The following is a 21,814-nucleotide window of genomic DNA, read 5'->3' on the forward strand; positions in this document are numbered from 1 at the left end:
GTGTGTATGTATGTATCTACACACATACATAGATATATATTGTCACTAAGTACTGTCTGACTCTTTGCGACTCCATGGACTGTAGCCCACCAGGCTCCTCTCTCCATGGGATTTCCCAGGCAAGAATACTGGACTGGGTTGCCATTTCCTTTTTCAGGGCATCTTCCTAACCGAGGGATCAGATCCACGCACATCTCCTGCATTGGCAGGTGGATTCTTTGTCACTGAGCCATCTGGAAAGCCCATGTATAAATATTGCACACATACATGTGTGATGTGTTTGTGTGTGTGTGTGTTACAAAGTTTGAAGGTTTTGAGTGGTTATCCCTACCACCAGTTTTTTTCTTATATTTTAGTGATTCCAGCTGTCCTTTGGTGAGTTAATTTAACAGGGAATAATCTTATAATAACTCACTGAGTGAGGGAAAGTCTGTCAGTCGTGTCTGAGTTTTTGCAACCCTGTGGTCTGTCCATGGAATTCTCTAGGCAAGAATACGTTCCCTTCTCCAGGAGATCTTCCTGACTCAGTGGTTGAACTGGGATCTCCTGCATTGCAGGCAGATTCTTTACAGTCTGAGTCACCAGGGAAGTCTTTGTAACTCACTGCTAGGACTCATTTATATATTGATGTACACCCAGTTGGGGCTTCCCACGTGGCTCAGTGGGTAAAGAATCTGCCCGTGATGCAGGAGACGTGGGTTCAATTCCCTAAGTCAGGAAGATTCCCTGGAGGAGGGCATGTCAACCCACTCTAGTATTCTTGCCTGGAGAATCCCATGGACAGAGAAGTCTGGAGGGCTACAATCCATGGGGTTGCAAAAAGTCAGACACAACTGAGTGACTGAGCACACACGCATGCACATATGATACAGTTGGTGAAATAATTTCTTCAATGCATATCTTTGTGCCAGGTTGACTTCCTCAGGCTGAGACCTTCATTGTTTGATGTAGCAGCACGTACACTTAGGGTATATAAGGTTTTCACAAAACTGGTCAGGGTCCTTGGCTAAGAGGAGACTCTGCCTTGGGCCCGCTGATGTGATAAACTGCACTCTACTATCTGCATTGTCCTTCTGAGTGAATTGATTAAATTTATATTGGAATGGCATTGAGATTCCCGAGGAGCGCAGACTGAGGAAACAAGAAGCCTCATCTTAGGCTGCAGTTTGTTGTCTTTGCTTCCAGTGACAAACAGTAGTGCGTTTTATGTTTAATGAGTCTGAAGAGTCTTTCGTGGGCATCAGGGTTCCTACTGAGTCTGATCTCCTTGAGATCAGGATATCAACATTTTATCAGCATTTTTTTGGATCATTCCTACCCATCATCTCAGCACAAGGTAGGACTGCTGCAAAACAAGGTTAATAGCTGATGAATATTTGCTACACATTTCTGCTAAAAACTTAGTGCATATATTCCTAGTTCTTCCCTGGCTCAGACGGTAAAAGCGTCTGCCTACAATGTGGGAGACCTGAGTTCGATCCCTGCATTGGGAAGATACCCCTGGAGAAGGAAATGGCAACCCACTCCAGTATTCTTGCCTGGAAAATCCCATGGGTGGATGGAGGAGCCTGGTAGGCTACAGTCCATGGGGTCGAAAACAGTTCGACACGACTGAGCAACGTCACTTTCATTTTTCTTTCTGTACATACAGCATAGCACGTGAAAACTCACAGGGCTGGTGGGAAACTAGCATGGCCACTGACCCATCACGACCTGTGCAGCTTTGTCAGCTGAGCTCTGCGGAGGCCCGTGGTTCATCCCTGGGCGACTGAGCTGAGGCTGGAGGTGGCCGCCACTTCCGTGACCCGTGTGGAAAAGGAGCCACCCCAGGAAACGGGAAACCCCGTGGTGCTCTAAAACTTTAATTCATGCATGTTTGTGGGGGCCAGGCGATGCCAGCGCAAAGCCGCCCCCTGAGCGGGGCTCTGGAAAGTTGGCAGGGGGGCCCCGCAACCTGCTGGCGGCCTGAAAACACCCGGGATCCCAGCACAGCCTCTGGGCAGAGAGCCCTGCATGCAGCCTCTCTTCATAAACCTCCTCCTCATGCGGCTCGATTGCCTGTTGTCCCTGTACCAGCTCAGTCTGAGCTGTTCTTTCTGGCTGAAGACTATAATTTTATTTACTGGCTCTTTGTACATGGGAAAAATGGCCGAAACTGGTGGTAGAGCAGACTGTTTTGTAGTGCCTTTTGTTTGAAGGGTTCAGATGGATTGCCAAGTAGAGGCAGAGAAAGGAGGCGCAAAACCAGGGCACGTTTTATGGAGTTGGAACCTTGATGCTTCGGGGGTGTAGGAGGAGCTTCCTGCAGGAGAAGGGGTTTGCTCTGTGCAGGGACCAGGCAAGGGGCAAGGGTTGCTCAGAACTCTCAGCCTATATGTCGAAGGCTGTAGACTTCGGGAGCTGGTCCGGAGCATTGCGGGAGAACTCACTTGCTCCGGCCTCCTGGGGGGCCAAACTTGTTATCTTAGTACAAGAGCAGGGAGGGAGGGCTGGCCCCCGAGGAGATGTGGGTCTGTCCATTGGGATGTATCTCAGGTGTGCTGGGAGTTTAGTCACTAAGTCGTGTCCGACTCTTGCGACCCTGTGGAAGTAGCCCACTACTACTCTTTTTAAACAGAAGTTTCCTGGAGATGTAATTCATGTAGTATAAAATTCACCATTTTGAAGTACACAATTCAGGGATTTTCTGGATACTCCCAGAGTTGTACATATGTCACGCCTGTTCCAGTGCTAGAAGAGTTTTAGCTCCCTCCCAAGCCCCAGTCCAGTAGCTGTCCCTGCTTACTCTTGCATGCCCCAGCCCCCTAGAGACCATCAGTCTGCTTTCTGTCTCTGGATTTGCCTGTTCCGGACATTTCATGTATACATTTTCTTGCATTTTGTAGCTTTTTTGCTTGACTTTCTTTTTTTTTTTTTTTACTTAGCATGATGCATTCATGTGTGTGTTTAGTTGCTAAGTCGTGCCCAACTCTTCGCAACCCTGTGGACTGGTCTGCCATGCTCCTCATCTGTAGGATTTCCCAGGCAAGAACACTGGAGTGGGTTACCATTTCCTTCTCTAGGAGACCTTCCTGACCCAGAGATCGAACCCAGGTCTCCTGCATGGTAGGCAGATTCTTTACCGCTGAGCCACCTGGGATGCTCATAGTTCCTCCTTATTGTAGCATTCCAACTCCATGTGTGGACAAACCACATTCCCCAGTGGATGGACATTTGGGTTGTTTCCACTTATTGCCTATTTTGAGTGATGCTGCTGCGAACGTTCACATACAGGTTTTTGTTGCGGACATTTGTTTTCCATCCTCTTGGGTGCATACCTAAGTGTGAAATTGCTGGCTTATACGTGACTCTGTGTTTCACCCTTTGACGAACTGCCAGTGTCTCAGAGTAGCTATACCACTAAGTTCCCAGTAGCAATGTGTAATGTAAGGGTTCAGAATTCACATTTGCACCTACACTTGTTGTCTTCTGTCTTTGATTCTAGTCATCCTAGTGGGTATGACATGATATCTCATTTGATTTGCCTTTCCTAAGCTGAATAATCATGTTGAGCATTTTTTAAATGTGCTTGTTGGCCAATTGGATATCTTGTTTTTGGAGAAATGTCTATTTACATCTTTTGCCCATTATTTATTTGGGTTATTTCTCTTTTTATTGTTGATTTGAATGTGTTCATTATATAATTTGAATACATCTTTATCAGGTATGTATAATATCTATATCAGATAGATGGATTTGTGTGTATTTTCTCCCCTTCTGTGGGTTGATTTTACTTTATTGATGGTTGTCAGTAGTACACAAAATTTTAAAATTTTGATTGAGTTCCAACTTACCGCTTTTTCTTTTGTTGTATGTGCTTTTGGAGATATATCTAAGAAACTAGTATGTAAAGATTACAAAGATTTACTGCTATGATTTCTTCCAGGAGTTTTGTAATTTTCGGTTCTTATGTTTAGGTCTATAATCCATTTTGAGTTAATTTTTGTGGAAGGTATAAGGTCTGTGTAGAGATTCATTTTTTGAATGTCAGTACTATTTTTTGAAAAGCTCTCATTTACTCTCCGGATTGTCATGGCGCTCTTGTCAAAAATCAGTTAAACATAAATATGTGGGTTTATTTCTGAACGTCAGTTCTAAGCCATTTTCCTTTTCTGTGTGTCCTTATACCACTATTGCACTATCTTGATTATGGTAGCTTTCTTTTTTTTTTTTGACATCAGTAAATGTGAATTCTCCAACTTTGCTTTTCCTTTTTAAGGTTGTTTTGTCTCTATGTGTCTTGGATTTCTATATGAATTTTAGGAACAACTTGTCAATTTTTGTGAAAAAGAAAGCTGAAATTTTAACAGAGATTGCATTGAACCTGAAGATCAGTATGGGAAGTACTGCTGTCTTAACGGTATTGTCTTTCGGTCCTTGAGCACAGGATGTCTATTTACTTAGTTTTTAATTTCTTGTAATGATGTTTTGGTAATTTTCAACATATAAATATTGTATAGCTTATTGAATTTATAAGGGTTTTACTCTTTGATGCTGTTCTGAAGTGGGTCTCCTTTAACAGCATATGTTCTTTATCCATTGTACCCATTTCTGCCATTTGATTAGAGTGTTTAGACTATTTAGTACAATTACTGATGAGATAGAATTTATGTCTGCGGTTTTGCTGTTTTTCCCTATGGATCTGTGTCATTTGCGTTCCTTTATTCCTCTATTTTGCCTTCTTTAGTGTTAGTTTCTAATCTGCCTTTTTAATTCTGTAGTTCATTCATTTTTCAGTTATCTCCTTAGTAGTTACATTGGGGACTGCAGTTCATGCAATCTTGCTTTATGTTGCTATTCTATGGACCTAAACCTCTCCCTGTAGGAGTCCAGTTAGGGCAAACCTGTATAGCTGTGATTGGGGAAAGAGGGGGTGGAAAGGAAGACCAGGGACACTTAGTCATCTGAAAATTGTCTGTGTTGGCAAATGTATCTGTTAACCTCGTGGTGGAGTTTGGTTACTTACACCATAAGCCTCAGCTCCTCTTCCAGTGAACTGTAATACTTTCATAGATTAATCTGCCTAGACTTCAGTGGTTATTTCACAGGCTTTCCCTCTTGGGTTGGAGATTGGAAAGGCTGATGCTGGGAGGGTGCTGAGTGGGCATGTTCATGTTTGCCGCCCCCCGGCTCAGACCTGCTCACTAAGCTCCTGCACCCTTCTCCTGTCCCCAGGTGGTCAGCATTCGGCGGAGTCTGGTGTTCTCCCCATCCCCCAGGTCTGCAGGGACCCCAGTGCCAGAGACCTCCTCCCCCTTCTCCAGGAGGGCGTCCTGTCATGAGAGGGCGAGCCAGCTGAGCCTCCGAGGACCCTGGAATTTGGCCGGAAGACCGTTCCTCTCCTCCCATCAGGACATTTCAGAGGTAACTTTGAATTTGGAAAAGGAAAGCTTGAAAACTTTGATTTATGTCTTTTAGGTGGAATCTCAGGCAGTTGTTGGGAAAGACCCTGAATGAGTTTTTCTAAACCTTTTAAACCACACCATGTAAGCTGTTGCCTAGTTTGCTTCCCCTTAATGAATTTTGAGGATGGTCCTTAGCATATTATGTTAAGTGATTATAGTAATTAATATTTTATGAAGATTTCCACCCAGGTCCTCATTTACTGCTTTTAACAACCTCATGAGGTTGATATTGCCAGTCTGGTTTTGTAGACTGGGAAACAGGTTTAGAAAATCAAAGTGGTGTCTCCAGGGTTTCCATGATTCATGGATTCACCTAGAAGAGATGCATTGAGCCACTTGCATTGTGCCCGGTGCTGCTCCAACCCTTCTGCTTTCTTGGAAGTTCCCGGATGGTGGGATGTGAGTGGAACGTGAGGGTGGGGACAGGCACCAAGAGACAGACCGTGTCTGCTCCACCGCGTGAGGGAGTGAATTTTATGTTTCATTCCCAGGCGTAAGTGTCATGGAGAAAATAAAAAGCTGCCAGCTCTAGAGGGGTGGAGTTTTAAATGGAGTGCTCTGGGAGGTCTCGTTAAAAAGCTGACATTTAAACAGGGATTTAAGGAACCGTGGGACTTTGCCAACGAAGGTCTGTCTGGTCAAGGCTATGGTTTTTCCAGTAGTCATGTATGGATATGAGAGTTGGACTATAAAGAAAGCTGAGCACCGAAGAATTGATGCTTTTGAACTGTGGTGTTGGAGAAGACTCTTGAGAGTCCCTTGGACTGCAAGGAGATCCAACCAGTCCATCCTAAAGAGATCAGTCCTGGGTGTTCATTGGAAGGACTGATGTTGAAGCTGAAGCTCCAATACTTTGGCCACCTGATGCGAAGAGCTGACCCATTTGAAAAGGAATAAGGTCAGGAGAAAGGGATGACAGAGGATGAGATGGTTGGATGGTATCACCGGCTCAATGGGCATGTGTTTGAGTAAACTCCGAGAGTTGGTGATGGACAGGGAGGCTTGACGTGGTATAGTCCATGGGGTCGCAAAGAGTCAGACATGACTGAGTGACTGAACTGAACTGGGAATTAGCCAGTTAGCATCTGGGACAAGAGAAATGGAGTTAGAAGAAGATGTATGTGTGAAGGCCCAGAGTCCAGGAACACCGAGAGGCAGTCAGGTGGTGTGGGGTGGTCAGGAGACAGTGGAGAACTGACCATGTTTTAGCATCGTGGACCGTTGGAGGAATTCTAGGTTTGAAAATCAGTGCAGGGTTTTAAGCAGAGAAGGGACAGGATCTGTTTTAATCGGCTCATTCTGGCACTGATGTTAGAGGATAGGGGAAGACCAGGAGGCCACTTAGAGGTCATTAGAGAAATCCACTTTAGTAATTCAGCAAGAGATAATTCAGTGGCCTGCTCCATTGGTAGTCATGAAAAGCAGGAAGTGGTCACATTCTGGATATATTTTGAAGAAAGAGCCCTTAAGGTGTCCTGGCAGAATGGATGTAGGGCTTGAGAAGAAGTGAAAGTCCATCATGATAGCAACAATTTTAGCTTGCATAACTGGAGAGTTGTCACCACCTGAGATGGGGAACTCCGCCAGGGTAGTGGCAAGGGTGTGGTGCCACAAGGGGTTCAATTTTGAACAGATTGCGTTTGAGATTATAAGACCCCCAAATGGAGAGGCTGAGTGACAGGTATATCCAGATCTGGTAGTTGAAGACGGTGGTCTGAGCTGGAGATACAACGGAGATCTTTGGTCTGTGGTTATTAAAGGAATAAGGTCAGATAAGATCCTGGGGATAGAAGAGTTTTCAAGATTGGGTCCTGGGACTTTCCAGCTTTCGGAGCACCAAGAAGCAAGCCCCAGGCAGAAAGGGGGAAATCCAGGGGGGAGTCTGCCTGAAAGCCACATGCAGTCATTTCAGAAGGAGGGAATGATGAGCTGTGCCCAGTGTGTGCACAGGCCAAGTGAGGTGGAAACGGAGAACTGACTCTTGAACCAGTGCCATGCGGGTCATTGGTGGCTTCAGTAAAAACAGTAAAATGTCATGTGGGTCTGGTGGCTATGGCAACCAAGGCCAAGGAGAATGGGTTTGGAGGGAAAGATGGAGGGAAGAATCTGAGACAGAGATTGTTGACAACAATTTGGAGGAGGTTTGCTGCCAAGGGGAGCAGAATATGGGGTGGTAGCTGGTGGGGTAAGTCAGGCTGAGAGAATTTGTTTTTAGTTAGATGCATTAGCTTTGTTTATACATCCGTGGGGATGGTCTAGTAGAGAGGAAAAAATATTACTATAGGACAGAGGGTTGCTGGGACTGTGTCTTGAGTAGGTGAGGGAGAGGTGTTTGTGTACAGCTGGGGTTGTTTAGAGAGGAACACAGATAGTTACTGGTGGGGATGGACTACATGACAGACACGTGTGGTGCTCAGAAGAGGCATTTTCTTGTGATTGCTTCTATTTTCTTTGTGAAATTGGAAGTGAAGTCTTCAGGTGAGACTTCCGTGGTGCAGGAGGTCTTGTTAGTTTGGGGAAAAAGAGAAAGAGTGAGGAGACCTCCAGGGAGAGACAGATGCGGCGTGATCCCCTGGTGTGAATCCACGTGGAGCTCATGGCCACAGATCGAAAGACCCCCATCCGTGTGATTGTGTGTTTATCTAGACAGTTCAGCTGGGGACTTGAAAGCATGCATGGTAGCTTCCCTGGTAGCTGAGTTGGTAAAGAATCCACCTGCAATGTAGGAGACCCCGGTTTGATTCCTGGGTTGGGAAGATCCTCTGGAGAAGGGATAGGCCACCCGCTCCAGTCTTCTTGGGCTTCCCTGGTGGCTCAGACGGTAAGGAATCCGCCTTACCGTCTGAGGAAGACCTGGGTTCGATCCCTGGTTTGGGAAGATCCCCTGGAGGAGCTTATGGCAGCCGACTCCAGTCTTCTTGCCTGGAGAATCCCATGGACAGAAAAGCCTGGCAGGCTACAGTCCATGGGGCCGCAAAGAGTCGGACATGACTGAGCAACTACGCACACAGTAGCTCAAGACTTAAAATATCAAGATCTGTGAGTCTGTTTCTCTTTGTAAAAAGGTTCATTTGTATCATTTTAAAATTAGATCCCACATATAAGTGATATCATGTGCTATTTGTCTTTTTGTGACTCACTCCACTTAGTATTATAATTTCTAGGTTCATACACACTACTATAAATAAAATAGATAATGAAAAAGGGCCTACTATATAGCAAAGGGAACTCTACTCAATATTTTCTAATAAGCTATATAGGAAAAGACTCTGAAAAAGAATGGAGATATATATATATATATATATAACTGATTCATTTTGCTGTGCACCTTAAACTAATATAACACTGTAAATTAACTATACTCCAATGAAAATTTAAAAAAAAACAGAATATTGTTTGGCTGAGCAGAAGGGAAAAATGAAAGGACATCCTGAACAACAGTGTCTGCAGGAGAGAGATGACCCAGGTCACTGGGAGGTTACCATGGTGACTTGAGGAGAGAGCACGTGGGTTGTGAGGAGAAGGTCAGGCTGGGTGATGGGTGGCCTGGAGGGGCAGGGGAAGGGCCAGTGCTGTCTGTACCGGGACACTGGAGGGCTTGGCTGGGAAGACAGGAGCAGTGGGTTGTCATTGTGCCTGGACCTGGGGATATGGGGCACTTTCAGTTCCATTCAGTAGCTCAATCGTGTCTGACTCTGCTACAGCATGAATGGCAGCACGCCAGGCTTCCCTGTCCATCACCAAGTCCCTGAGTTGTTCAAACTCTTGCCCACTGAGTCTGCGATGCCATCCAACCATCTCATCCTCTGTCGTCCCCTTCTCCTCCCTCCCTCAGTCTTTCTCAGCATCAAGGTCTTTTCCAATGAGTCAGTTCTTCGCATCAGGTGGCCAAACTATTGGAGCTTCAGCTTCAGCATCAGTCTTTCCAATGAATACTTAGGACTGATTTCCTTTAGGATGGACTGGTTGGATCTCCTTGTAGTCCAAGGGACTCTCAAGAGTCTTCTCCCACACCACAGTTAAAAAGCATCAATTCTTTGGCACTTAGCTTTCTTTATGGTCCAACTCTCACATCCATATACGACTACTAGAAAAACCATAGCTTTGACTAGACAGACCTTTGTCAGCAAAGTAATGTCTCTGCTTTTTAATATGCTGTCTAAGTTGGTCATAACTTTTCTTCCAGGGAGCAAGTGTCTTTTAATTTCATGGCTGCAGTCACCATCTACAGTGATTTTGGAGACCAAGAAAATAAAGTCTCTCACTGTATCCATTCTTTCTCCATCTATTTGCCATGAAGTGATGGGACTGCATGTCATGATCTTCGTTTTTTAAATGTTGAGTTTTAAGCCAGCTTTTTCACTCTCCTCTTTCACTTTCATCAAGAGACTCTAATTCTGCTATAAGGGTGGTGTCATTTGCATATCTGAGGTTGTTGATATTTCTCCCAGCAATCTTGATTCCGGCTTGTACTTTATCTAGCCCAGCATTTCCCATGATGTACTCTACATATATATTAAATGAGGAGGGTGACAATATCCATCCTTGATATACTTCTTTCCCAATTTGGAACCAGTCCGTTGTTCCATGTCCAGTTCTAACTGTTGCTTCTTGACCTGCATATAGATTTCTCAGGAATACCTGGTATTCTCATCTCTTTAAGATTTTTCTAGTTAGTTGTGATCCACACAGTCAAAGGCTTTAACATAGTCAATAAAGCAGAAGTAGATGATTTTATGGAACTCTCTTGGTTTTTCTATAACCCAACAGATGTTGGCAATTTGATCTCTGGTTCCTCTGCCTTTTCTAAATCCAGCTTGAACATCTGGAAGTTCTCAGTTCATGTATTGCTGAAGCCTGACTGGGAAAATTTTGAGCATTACTTTGCTAGCATGTGAAATGAGTGCAATTGTGAGGTAGTCTGAGTATTCTTTGGCATTGCCTTTCTTTGAGATTGGAATGAAAACTGACCTTTTCCAGTCCTGTAGCCACTGCTGAGTTTTCCAAATTTGCTGGCATATTGAGTGCAGCACTTTCACAGCATCTTCTTTTAGGATTTGAAATAGCTTGGCTGGAATTCCATCACCTCCCCTAGCTTTGTTCATAGTGATGCTTACTAAGGCCCACTTGATTTCTCATTCCAGGATGTTTGGCTCTAGGTGAGTGATCACACCATTGTGGTTATGTGGTTCATGAAGATCTTCTTTGTATAGTTCTTCTGTGAATTCTTGCCACCTGTTCTTAATATCTTCTACTTCTGTTAGGTCCATACCATTTCTGTCTTTTGTTGTGCCCATCTTTGCATGAAATGTTCCTTTGATATCTAATTTTCTTGAAGAGATCTCAAGAGTCTTTCCCTTTTATTGTTTTCCTCTGTTTCTTTGCATTGGTCACTTATAAAAGTTTTCTTATCTCTCCTTGCTATTCTTTGGAACTCTGCATGCAGATGGATACAGCTTTCCTTTTCTCCTTTGCCTTTTGCTTCTCTTCTCTTCTCAGCTGTTTTTGAGGCCTCCTCAGACAACCATTTTGCCTTTTTGCATTTCTTTTTCATGAGGATGGTTTTGATCACCACCTCCTGTACAGTGTTACATACCTATGTCCCTAGTTTTTCAGGCACTCTGTCTATCAAATCTAATTCCTTGAACCTATTTGTCACTTCTACTGTATAATCATAAGGGCTTTGATTTAGGTCATATCCTGGGCTTCCCTTGTGGCTCAGCTGGTGAAGAATCCACCTGCAATGCGGGAGACCGGGGTTTGATCCCTGGGTTGGGAAGATTCCCTTAAGAAGGGAAAGGCTACCTACTCTACTGTTCTGACCTGGAGAACTCCATGGACTATATAGTCCATGGGGTCGCAGAGAGTCAGACACGACTGAGCGACTTTTCACTCACACTCATGATTGATCTATTGGTTTTCCCTACTTTCTTCATTTTAAGTCTAAAATTTGCAATAAGGTGTTCATGATCTGAGCCACAGTCAACTCCCGGTCTTGTTTTTGCTGACTGTATAGAACTTCTCCATCTTCGGCTGCACAGAATATAATCAATCTGAATTTGGCGATCTGGTGATGCCCATGTGTAGAGTCATCTCTTGTGTTGTTGGGGCAGTTTAGGGAAGCTAAATTCCAACATTCCCTCCCCAACAGCCTCAAGTCCTCATTAGCTGGCCTTGCCTTTTCACCACCTGCACTTTATTTTTAAATTTTTTTGGCAAGTAGCATGTTTGTTCCCTGACCAGGGATTGAACCCTCAGTGGGAGTGTGGAGTCCTAACCACTAGGCCAGCCTTGTCGCTTGCACTCTCAAAGGGCCTGCTTGAGAATCCCTGTGGAATCCCTGACAGTGTACCATGTACTGACATTACCAGCGTTTCTCCAGTAATCCTGGGAATCTGTTGCTAATTTCTCACTGACACATTTTTTTTTTTGCTGAGGCCAAGGGAGGTCTCCAGCTGGCTCATCAGCACTGCAAGGAAACAGGAAGTGTGACCTTTCAAGCACGGCCCCCTACTTCTTCACAGGCCTTGGGTACTGAGTGAGTGCGTGTGTGTATTTTGACCTCAGCTGCAATGATTTAGGGTTTTTGCAGCTATCTCTGCAGTACCCTGACTGGTTCAGACACAGTCTCCCCGGGTATGAGGGGAACGTGAAAGCACCCTGGGAAAGAAGGCGTTGTGAAGCAGAGTGGACTTGTGTTTTCTCCCTGCATTGACCCACTCCCACCTCCCAGGACGCTGTGTTTGGGAATCGGTCTCCAGCAAATTCCAAGAACTGAAATGGCTTCATAGTCACAAAAAGATTCGTGTGGAAGAAGCCCAAATACCAGAAAATGACATTCCAGCACAGGCAAAGCTATTTTTAAATGTTTAGGATTTATAAAGAGAAACAGCCTCCAGAGGATATAAGCCACCCCCAGGTCTCACTTCTGTGATTGAAGTAGCTAAATCTGAAACAAGAGTTTTTTTCCTTTTCCTTCCCCCCTCCCCGCCAATTGGAGAATGTCATCGATAAGAAAAGAAATCTTCTGTAAAGAAAGTTTAGCTGAGCCTTGGCCTTAGCACGGCCTTGGGAACGGCCGGCATTCTGAGAGCTGCAGCTGGGACACGGGGCTCAGTCTTGGCTGGTGAAGCTTTAAGGCAAAGGTCGCTTAAAAGATTAACTAGAATCGAAAATATCAATACCTGGCTTTAGTTCTCTTGGTTTCAGAGTGGCTGAGGCGGTTAGGCCAGCAGTATTTTTGGAAACAGAAACACGTAAAGATGCTCTTCTGAGATCCCGTGGCTGAGGGTCTCGGTAAAAGAAATGGTGATGGTGTCACATTTTCCACATTTGTCTCCATTGCAGTTTCTTGAGCTTTTGCTGCTGTTGTTCTGTTTGTTTTGAGAGCTACATGTGCTGTGGTCTAGGCTGTGCTGTCAAGTCAGCATTTGCTGGGCAAGTCTGCTAATCATTCTCACTGTCTGCATGTCCCAGGGCCCAGCGGCAGCGAGGACCTCTGGTCAGAGACAAGCAAGTGCCAGGATGCTGTGAGTTTCTCTGGACATCCAGGCAGCAGACAGTTGATGAGCATCTATTGTGTGCAAAGTCCCAGAGGGATGGAGGAGGAGCCGTGGGTGGGTTTTCTGCTCTGACGTTTTCCTCTGATGCACGTTGGCCAGCAGGTGTGGGATGCCAGTTCCCAAAACTTGAGTGCAGGATGGAGCAGAACTGAGACTGAGAAAGAGGTGCTGAGTACTAGGTCCCTTCACGGCTGAAGGGATGTGTCTTGAGTGGAGAGAAGGGAGGGACAGAGGGTGGAAGGCAATAGGGCCCCTTGGGCTGGACCCTGCAGGTCTGGATTAGACCCCCTCCTGTGGCTGGTCGGGAACCATCAGGATTTGTTAGCATAGTGATAGAATTTTTTTAAAAGTAATTTGGACAGATTCATTGGGCACTGTTGCAAAGAAAAGATGGAAAACAGGGAATAATGGAAATTTTCTCCCCTTCTCAATTTAAAAAATGCACAGTGAGTGCGTGCTCAGTCGTTCAGTTGTGTCCAGCCCTTTGTGGCCCTGTGGATAGCAGCCTGCCAGGCTCCCTGGTCCATGGATTTTCCAGGCAAGGAAAGTGGAGTGGGTTGCCATTTCCTCCTGCATACAGTACTTTTTTTTTCTTTTTTGAATTACCCAAAGCTTAACAACCGAGCTTCACAAACACATGCAAGCCCTTTTACCAAAGAAATACCATCCTTTATGATACTTAATGGTTTCTGCTACAGTTAACATGCTTGATTAATGTCAGTGAGTAAATCTTTAGTATCTGGTCATTATCATTTATTGAAAACTGCATAACATAATTGACTTACCTCAATCTCATTTTAGTCCTGAATTTACTTATTTTAATGGCTTATTTTATAAGCATATTCCATAATTTATTCTATGTATCAACTGTGTATAAACACACTTATCTGAATTTAAAATAAGGTAAAATCTTCCTGATAGAAAGGAATTCTTATCGGTTCATTGGCTTAACAGTGAAAACTGTTCTCATCTGTTAAACTATTGGAAGGAGATAAATATGCAAATAATATGGACAAACATAAAATTGAAACATGGTTATGATAAAATCATGTATTAAGGTATTTTCTGTGGAGAGGTGTATTGAAGTGAATATATTTTTTCTGAAATTTTTTCTGAATGTATTGGTTTAAACCAGAGGCCTGTATAGTCACCATTTATAGGTTAGATCCTTAGATCTTATTCATCGTATAACTGAAAGTTTTCACACTTTTACCAACGCTCCCTATTTCCCCCACCCCCCACCCCCGCACTTGACAGCCACCTTTCTTCTCTCTGTTTCTATGAGTTTTCCTTTGTTTGTTTTTTTTTTTTAGATTTCAATATAAATGATACCATGTGGTCTGGTTTATTTCACCTGCATAATGCCACCAGTTCATCCATGTCAGGACTTCGTCTTTTTTTAAAGCTGAATAATAATCCATTGTATTTATACCATATATATGCCATATATATATATATTTATCCATTCATCTGTCAACAGACACTGAGATTGTTTCTAACATCTTGCCTGCGGAGGGTAGAGCTGAACATGGGACTTCAGTCATCTCTTTGAGTTAATGATTTTGTTTCCTCCAGATGTATACCCAGAAATGGGACTGCTGGATCGTGTGTTATATTTTTAATAATCTGAGGACCCTCCATACTGTTTTCCACAGGGCCTGTTCCAGTTTACACTTTCCATCATCAGTGTCTACCGGTACCCTCTTCTCCACCCCCGTCAGCATTTATCTCTGGTCTCCTTGATAACAGACATTCTAACAGGTGTGAGGTGACATCTTGCGGTTTGATTTGCCTTTCCATGATGTGTAGTGATGTTGAGCATATATCTTCATCTACCTGTTGGCCATTTGTACATCTCCTTTGGAAAAATATCTGTTTAAGTTCTTTGCCCATTTCAAAATTGGATTATTTGTACTTTTACTATTGAGTGATATGAGTTCTTTCTATATTTTGAATGTTAACCCCTTCCTTATCAGATAGGGGGTTTACAAATATTTTTTTCCCATACTACAAGTTGCCTTTTCATTTTGTTGATGATCTCTTTGCCATGCAGAAACTTTTAGGATTTTTATTATGTTCTATTGATTGGTGTGTCTGTTTTATGCCAATACTATACTGTTTTGATTATTGTAGCTTCATCATATAGTGTGAAATCAGGACGTGTTCAGCTTTGTTCTTCTTTCTCAGGATTGCTTTAGCTATTCATGGATATTTAAAAGAATAAATGATATACTAGAAATTACACTTCTTTCAACTGTTGCTACTTTATTTTAAAAAGACAATATTTCCAATATGCTAGAAGTTGTATCTTCTGCAACTATTTAAAATTCTTCTGTAATTTTATGACAACCGAGGAATGTGCTAAAGTCCTGTGTACTTGTAAAATGTTATTGTTGGCTGTAGCTCAGTTCCTCCCTACGAAAACCAGAAAATCTCTCCTTTGGGGCACATAGAGCAGATTCAAAGCTCTATGTTGTGGTGGGAAGAGGTGGACACAGGGAGTCAGAAGGCAGGTCCAGGCCCAGCTTCACCCCTTCCTGCCCAGGAGCTGGGGAAAGTGAAGGTGAAGTTGCTCAATCCTGTCCTTCTCTTTGCAATCCCATAGACTGTAGCCCACCAGGCTTCTCCATCCATGGAATTTTCCAGGCAAGAATACTGGAGTGGGTTGCTAGGGGATCTTCCTGACCCAGTGATTGAACCTGGGTCTCCTGCATTGCAGGCAGATGCTTTACCATCTGAGCCACCCAGAAATCGGAGCTGGAGAAAGTCACTGGCATCTCTGAGCCTGGATTTCTTCTTTGTTAAAATGGGAATGACAGCAGTGCCTCCCTACCTACCCGGAAGTCCCAGCTGTGCCAGAAGGGTGGGCACGATTCTCATGATGTGTAAACAACATTCAGCTATTCGTTACTGATCAGAAACCAAATGCAAATAGAATGACCACCTGCAGCCTCCTCTGGGACCTGAGGGCGGGGTGGAGAGGGCAGACCTTGGGAGCACAGAAGATGCAAACAAGATGACAGGAAGCACCCTGCGCACAGCTGTGAGGAGGGCTAAGCATTCCCATGGTCATGTGTGTTTTGTGTTCAGGGGAGGGATGGTCCGGTTACTAGGGAGGGCTGTAGGAATTTGGAGGATGGGACTGAGGGATGCCTTCCAGCACAGCAGGAAGAAGCCATAATCTTGATTTATTCTCGGGCTCCTGAAGCCACTGTCCACGTGCCTAGGGAGAGATTAAATAACAAAGGATGTCTGCTCACAGCTGTAGTTGGTGTAGGCCTTGGAGTTTATACTTGAACCTCCATGTGTGCTCTGCACTGTTCGCTTACACAGCTCTCCTGTGATCATAGCTACTGTTGTTCCCACGGTCCAGCTGAGAAAACTGAGACCAAAAGCGACTTCAGGATGATGCAGCTGGGAAATGGTGGAGTCCAGCTAACCCAGCACACCCAGCTTCCACATCTCACTTGACCTTCTGCCTGTAAAGAAGGTTTTGGATGGACTTACAGCACCAGGAAAGCAGGGAGGAATAGGAAGTCTTGGAAAAGAGCTTGGTTAAAAATGGACATTATTTAGGTTTGCGAGATGTCTACAAGCAAGAAGTTGGTGGCAGTGGGATGGTGTCCTCTCTGGGCTGGAATTTTGAAAGAGCCTTTTTAATAAAGAGGGGTTGGCCTGTGCTTTATGGAAATATAAAGATATCCTGAGTAGTCACTACCCAGCTGAGGGAGGGGCCATATATATTGAACTTGATGAATTATTTGCAGAGTTCAGGAGCATCACTTTAAATCCATTAGTGGGCAGGATTGGTGTGGGGAGAGACGAGGCTGACATGAGGCCAGCGGGCTCTGGGGCAGCCATCCCTAGATGTGTTAGGAAGTGTCGGCCCTACCAGATACTTTGCAAGTAGTGTCAGCCCTACAAGATACTTTGCAATTTTGTTCTAGATCCTCTCTGCCCAATTCAAGTTCAACATTGTGGGGCAAGCTGAAGTGAACATCAGAGAGTGTAATCTTATCACCAGCACCCCCTAGAAAGAAAATCAGATGCACTGTGGGGTTTTGAAACATCAGAATGAAGAGCATACTGTGTGAGTGAGTGAACTGAATGTGAGAACTAACAAGAAACAGGATGTTTCATGTATAAATTGTTCCAAGCTGGGGGTGAAAAATCATATTTCACAATCTCTGAAGAGGGGCCTAGCCAAGGGAAAGCATTTCATAGTCCTTTTTTTTTTCTTTTCTTTTTAAGAGAATCGAAAAGTTTCCATTGGAATAGAGAAGAAATTATAAGTACATGACCCTGTTCTTTTATAGGACAGGACCTAAAGGACATCTTGTTAATTAAAAAGGATCATGAAATCCATAGACCTTAAGACCTGGTATTGGAGTTGAATCTGACTTCTTGATTCCTTGAACTTCTTGACTTCTTGAACCCAGAGCTGTCTCCCTGGCCAGGGAGATGGATGGAGGCTTTGGGTGGGGGTGGTGTGTGGACATGGTCTAAGACATCCATTCAGAGATCTGGCTACCAGCTCAGCCCGGACATCCCTGTTTTCTTTAAATTCATTGACAGTAAATCAACAGTGGTCCATTGGAATCCTCTGAGGAGCTCTTGTTGCTCTCAGCCTCTGAGTTTCTGAAGGTCACCAATTTAAGCTGGTTACTTAATATTTTTAATACATATATGAATGTAGTGGGCTTCCCTTGTGGCTCAGCTGGTAAAGAATCCGCTTGCAAAGCGGGAGACCTGGGTTCAATCCCTGGGTTGAGAAGATCCCCTGGAGAAGGAAAAGGCTACCCACTCCAGTATTCTGGCCTGGAGAATCCCATGGACTACCATCCATGGGGTCGCAGAGTCAGACACAACTAAGCGAGTTTAACTTTCACTTCACATGAATGTAGTAAAATTATTAAAATACAGAAAAATCATTAAACACAAGTGTACATGCTTCATCTCTTTGTCCTCCCCAGAAAAATAACACTAATAATTTTTAGTTTGTTTTTTAGTTTCACCATCTAAAGATGGTGACATACCATTTCACTGGAGAGAGACCCATTTTAAATCTGAACCAGATTAGACAATACCATTCTAATCATATCTTTTAAAAAACATCTGATAGGTTGGATCTGATATATATAACACTTTATATACGTGAGTTATGAAGTATAATTAATGAACCTGTCTCAAACAAATCATCGCCGACACGGTGACCCTGATGTGGACATTTTCATCTATCTGACTGCCCTTCCCTGCGCTATCCTTTCATCTTTCCTTGCTGTTTTTGGTAGTCTGTATCCCTCAAAATATATATAATACTACTCATTAAAAGTTGTGTCATGATGTTGTTCAGTGTTTTGTTTCTAGGATTTAACAGCCTTGTTCTGTGCAGCTATATTTATTCATCTCACTTATATAATATCTGATAAGGTTAGCATCCATGCTTCCTCCTGTCAGTGGGTGTTTGAGTTATTTTCAGTCTTTTGCTGTCACAAAATACCCTGCTATTTATATTCTTGCACATATCTCTGCTGCACATACGCCATTTCTTTTTCTTTTGGTTATGTACCAGGGAGGAGAGTTTGGGACTAAAGAAAGGCTAATTTATGACCAACTTTACAAGAAAACGCCTTGTTAATTTACCAACACACATTGTTATCAGCAGTGAATAAAAGTGTCCTTTAAGATTCACGCTTGTCTTATCCCAACACTTGGTGTCATTGGCCTTCTTAATTTTTGACAAATTAATAGTAGAGTGAACTTAATGTACCAGCAGTTTTGAGCTTCTTTCACATTTTTAGTTATCATCTGTTTCATTTACTGTAAAAAGACTGTTCATCTCCTTGATGTCGGTTCTCGTTGGGTTATGTTTTTTCATCGACTTGAAAGCATTCTTTACATATTCAGAAGACTCACAATGGTGGTTTCATGTGTTAAAAAAGATCACCTTCTAGTTTGTGCTGTATGTTTTCACAAGGTGCTTTTCTTGATTTTAGTGTATTTTATGTAGACAACCTTGCCCATTTATGGTTAGAGCTTTTCCTTCAAGATTTTCTTCTGTGTCCCAAGGTTATAAGTTACTCCCTTATCTTCTTTTACCTATTTTAAAATTCAGTTTAGTTCAGTTCAGTTCAGTCACTCGTTGTGTCCGACTCTTTGCGACCCCATGAATCACAGCACACCAGGCCTCCCTGTCCATCACCAACTCCCGGAGTTCACTCAGACTCATGTCCATCGAGTCAGTGATGCCATCCAGCCATCTCATCCTCTGTCGTCCCCTTCTCCTCCTGCCCCCAATCCCTCCCAGCATCAGAGTCTTTTCCAGTGAGTCAACTCTTTGCATGAGGTGGCCAAAGTACTGGAGTTTCAGCTTTAGCATCATTCCTTCCAAAGAAAGCCCAGGGCTGATCTCCTTCAGAATTTTAAAACTACTTGGAGTTAATTTTTGTGTGTAATATAGGAATCCAGTGTTGGTTTTATGCATAATGAATAGTGATTCTCCTAGTACCATTTATTGAACAGTCTGTTTTTCCCATGTATCTGGGACATGCAGCCTGTGACGTCTTGTTTCCCCAGGTACATGGGTTTGTTTCTGCGTCTTTTCTCTCTGTCTTGCTTAATTTGCCCACTTCTGAATCAGTGTTGCCTGCTCTTAATTACCGTAATTCTCTGTGACACCTTCATATTTGTTCTTTCACCTTTTTGCTCTTACGGGGTGATATTTGGCTGTCCTTGACTTTTGCCATTCTATAGAAATTTTAGAGTTAATTTATGAAACAGGAAGAACAATGACAAAGACAACAACAAAACCAGTGGGGGATTTGCCAGGATTGCTTTCAATCTATAGGTCACTTGAGAAAGGATTGAGTTTATTGTTTATGTTGAGTTCTCCTATGCATGAATATTGTATCACTATCCATATATTTGTGTTCTATCCATATATTTGGGGAAAGTTGTATACTTTTGTGACTAGGTCTTACTCATTTTCTGTATGCTCCTAGGTACATGTACATGTTTGTTTCCAGCCAGTTTAGCTTCAGGATGCCTTAAGAGATGTCATATTTGCAAAGGATAAAAGTCTAATTGATGTTTATACATATCTTGCATCCAGACACTTTATTAAACTTTTAGTAATTCTAATATTTTTGTCTACAGATCCTCCTAGAAGTAAAGTCATTTGTGAATAATTGAAATATGGTTTATTTCTTTTCATTTCTGGCGTTTTCTTTTTCCTGTCTTCTTTGTTTGAGTTAGAGCTCTAATATAATAGTGAACTGAAGCAATAAAGGATAGCCCTTCATTGTTTCTCATCCTTATAAGAAATGTTCTTATTTGATTAAGACTGATGTTTGCTGTCACTTTTTTCCAAATACCCTTTATTAGGTTAAGGAGGTTCCCTTATGGTTCTGTTTTGCAGAGTTTTGTTTTCTGCTTTAATCACAAGTGTGTGTTGAGTTTTATCAAAGACTGCTCTGTATCTATTAGGATGAACTGTATTTCCCCAGTTTTCTTCTTACTATGTTATCTGACACATATGACTTATTTCAATGGTAAACCCTCTTCTATGCCTACAATAAATCTAGCTTGTTTGACTTTACTTTCCCCCCTAAATACGTGCCTGATGCACATCTGGATTCTATTTGCTTTTATTTTGTTTTAAATTTTTGTTTCTTTGCTCATGAGTGACTTTGGCCTATATTTTTCCTTTCCTTAACTGCTTTTGTCTGATTTAGAGAGAGGTTTTTATTTCCTATTTTCCCTTTTTTCCCCCCTATTTTTTGCAAGAATTTGTGTATGATTTGAATTAATCTGCTCGTGAAATTTTGGTAGTACTCAACTAAAAACAAGAACTCATGGTTTCCTTGTTGCTAGATTTTTATCTAATTTTTTCAAGCTGTTTAAAATGATCTGAACTCCTATTTCTTTTTAAACTGGACTTCTTTCAGTTTTCTTATATTTTTCTAGGAGTATATTCATAGTTACCTGTTTTTCAGGTAAAATTAGCATAAAATTCATTTTGCTTGAAATCCCTGCTATCTTTTTTCATTATGAATATGTTAATTGGGCTATATTTTTCATTTTTTTCTTGATCAACCTGCCAGACAGTGTATGTTTTATTATTATTTTAAAAGAAAAATACTTTTGACTCTGTGACTGTCTTTAATTTTGCATTTTATTTTTGTTTTTATCTGTTAATAGATCTTTCCTTCTACTTACTGTGTGTTCATTCTGCAAGTTGCTCTTTAACTTCTTAGACTAGAGACAGCTTAGTGATTTTCAGATTTCTTTTTAAGTAAATGCATTTAAGATGACAAATTTCTCTATAGCTGCCAGGCTTCTCTGTCCATGGGATTTCCCAGGCAAGAACACTGGGGTGGGTTGCCATTTCCTTCTCCGGGTGATCTTTTCCACCCAGGAATTGAACTGGGGTCTCCTGCATTGCAGGCGGATTCTTTACCAACTGACTCCTGCATAGATGGGCAGTGAAATGGGAGCAACAAGTGTTAGTGTAAAGAAATATTTGTTGGTCAGTTTGGATTAGATGACTGGTCCAGATTTAATCTGTATGTAACACAGGGGCTTCCTTCATCCATTATAGAGAAAGAACACAAAAGCATTAACATTAGTTATCAACATGATGTTCTGCTGCTGCTGCTAAGTCGCATCAGTCGTGTCTGACTCTGTGAGACCCCATAGATGGCAGCCCACCAGGCTCCCCCGTCTTTGGGATTCTCCAAGCAAGAACACTGGAGTGGGTTGCCATTTCCTTCTCCAATGCAGGAAAGTGAAAAGTGAAAGTGAAGTCGC

At 42.8% G+C, this 21,814-nt stretch overlaps 1 protein-coding gene across 1 annotated transcript in view; it reads left to right on the forward strand.

Moving 5' to 3' along the window:
- The window catches only part of RNF144A (ring finger protein 144A), a 129,696-nt gene that overhangs the window by 26,755 nt on the left and 81,127 nt on the right, over nucleotides 1-21,814 (forward strand). The window contains 1 exon segment of the mRNA XM_010852038.1: nucleotides 5,215-5,403. The gene's annotated coding sequence lies outside the window, so the exon portion shown is untranslated.

This window comes from Bison bison, unplaced genomic scaffold (assembly GCF_000754665.1).
Source record: "Bison bison bison isolate TAMUID 2011002044 unplaced genomic scaffold, Bison_UMD1.0 scf7180017864307, whole genome shotgun sequence".
NCBI lineage: Eukaryota > Metazoa > Chordata > Mammalia > Artiodactyla > Bovidae > Bison > Bison bison.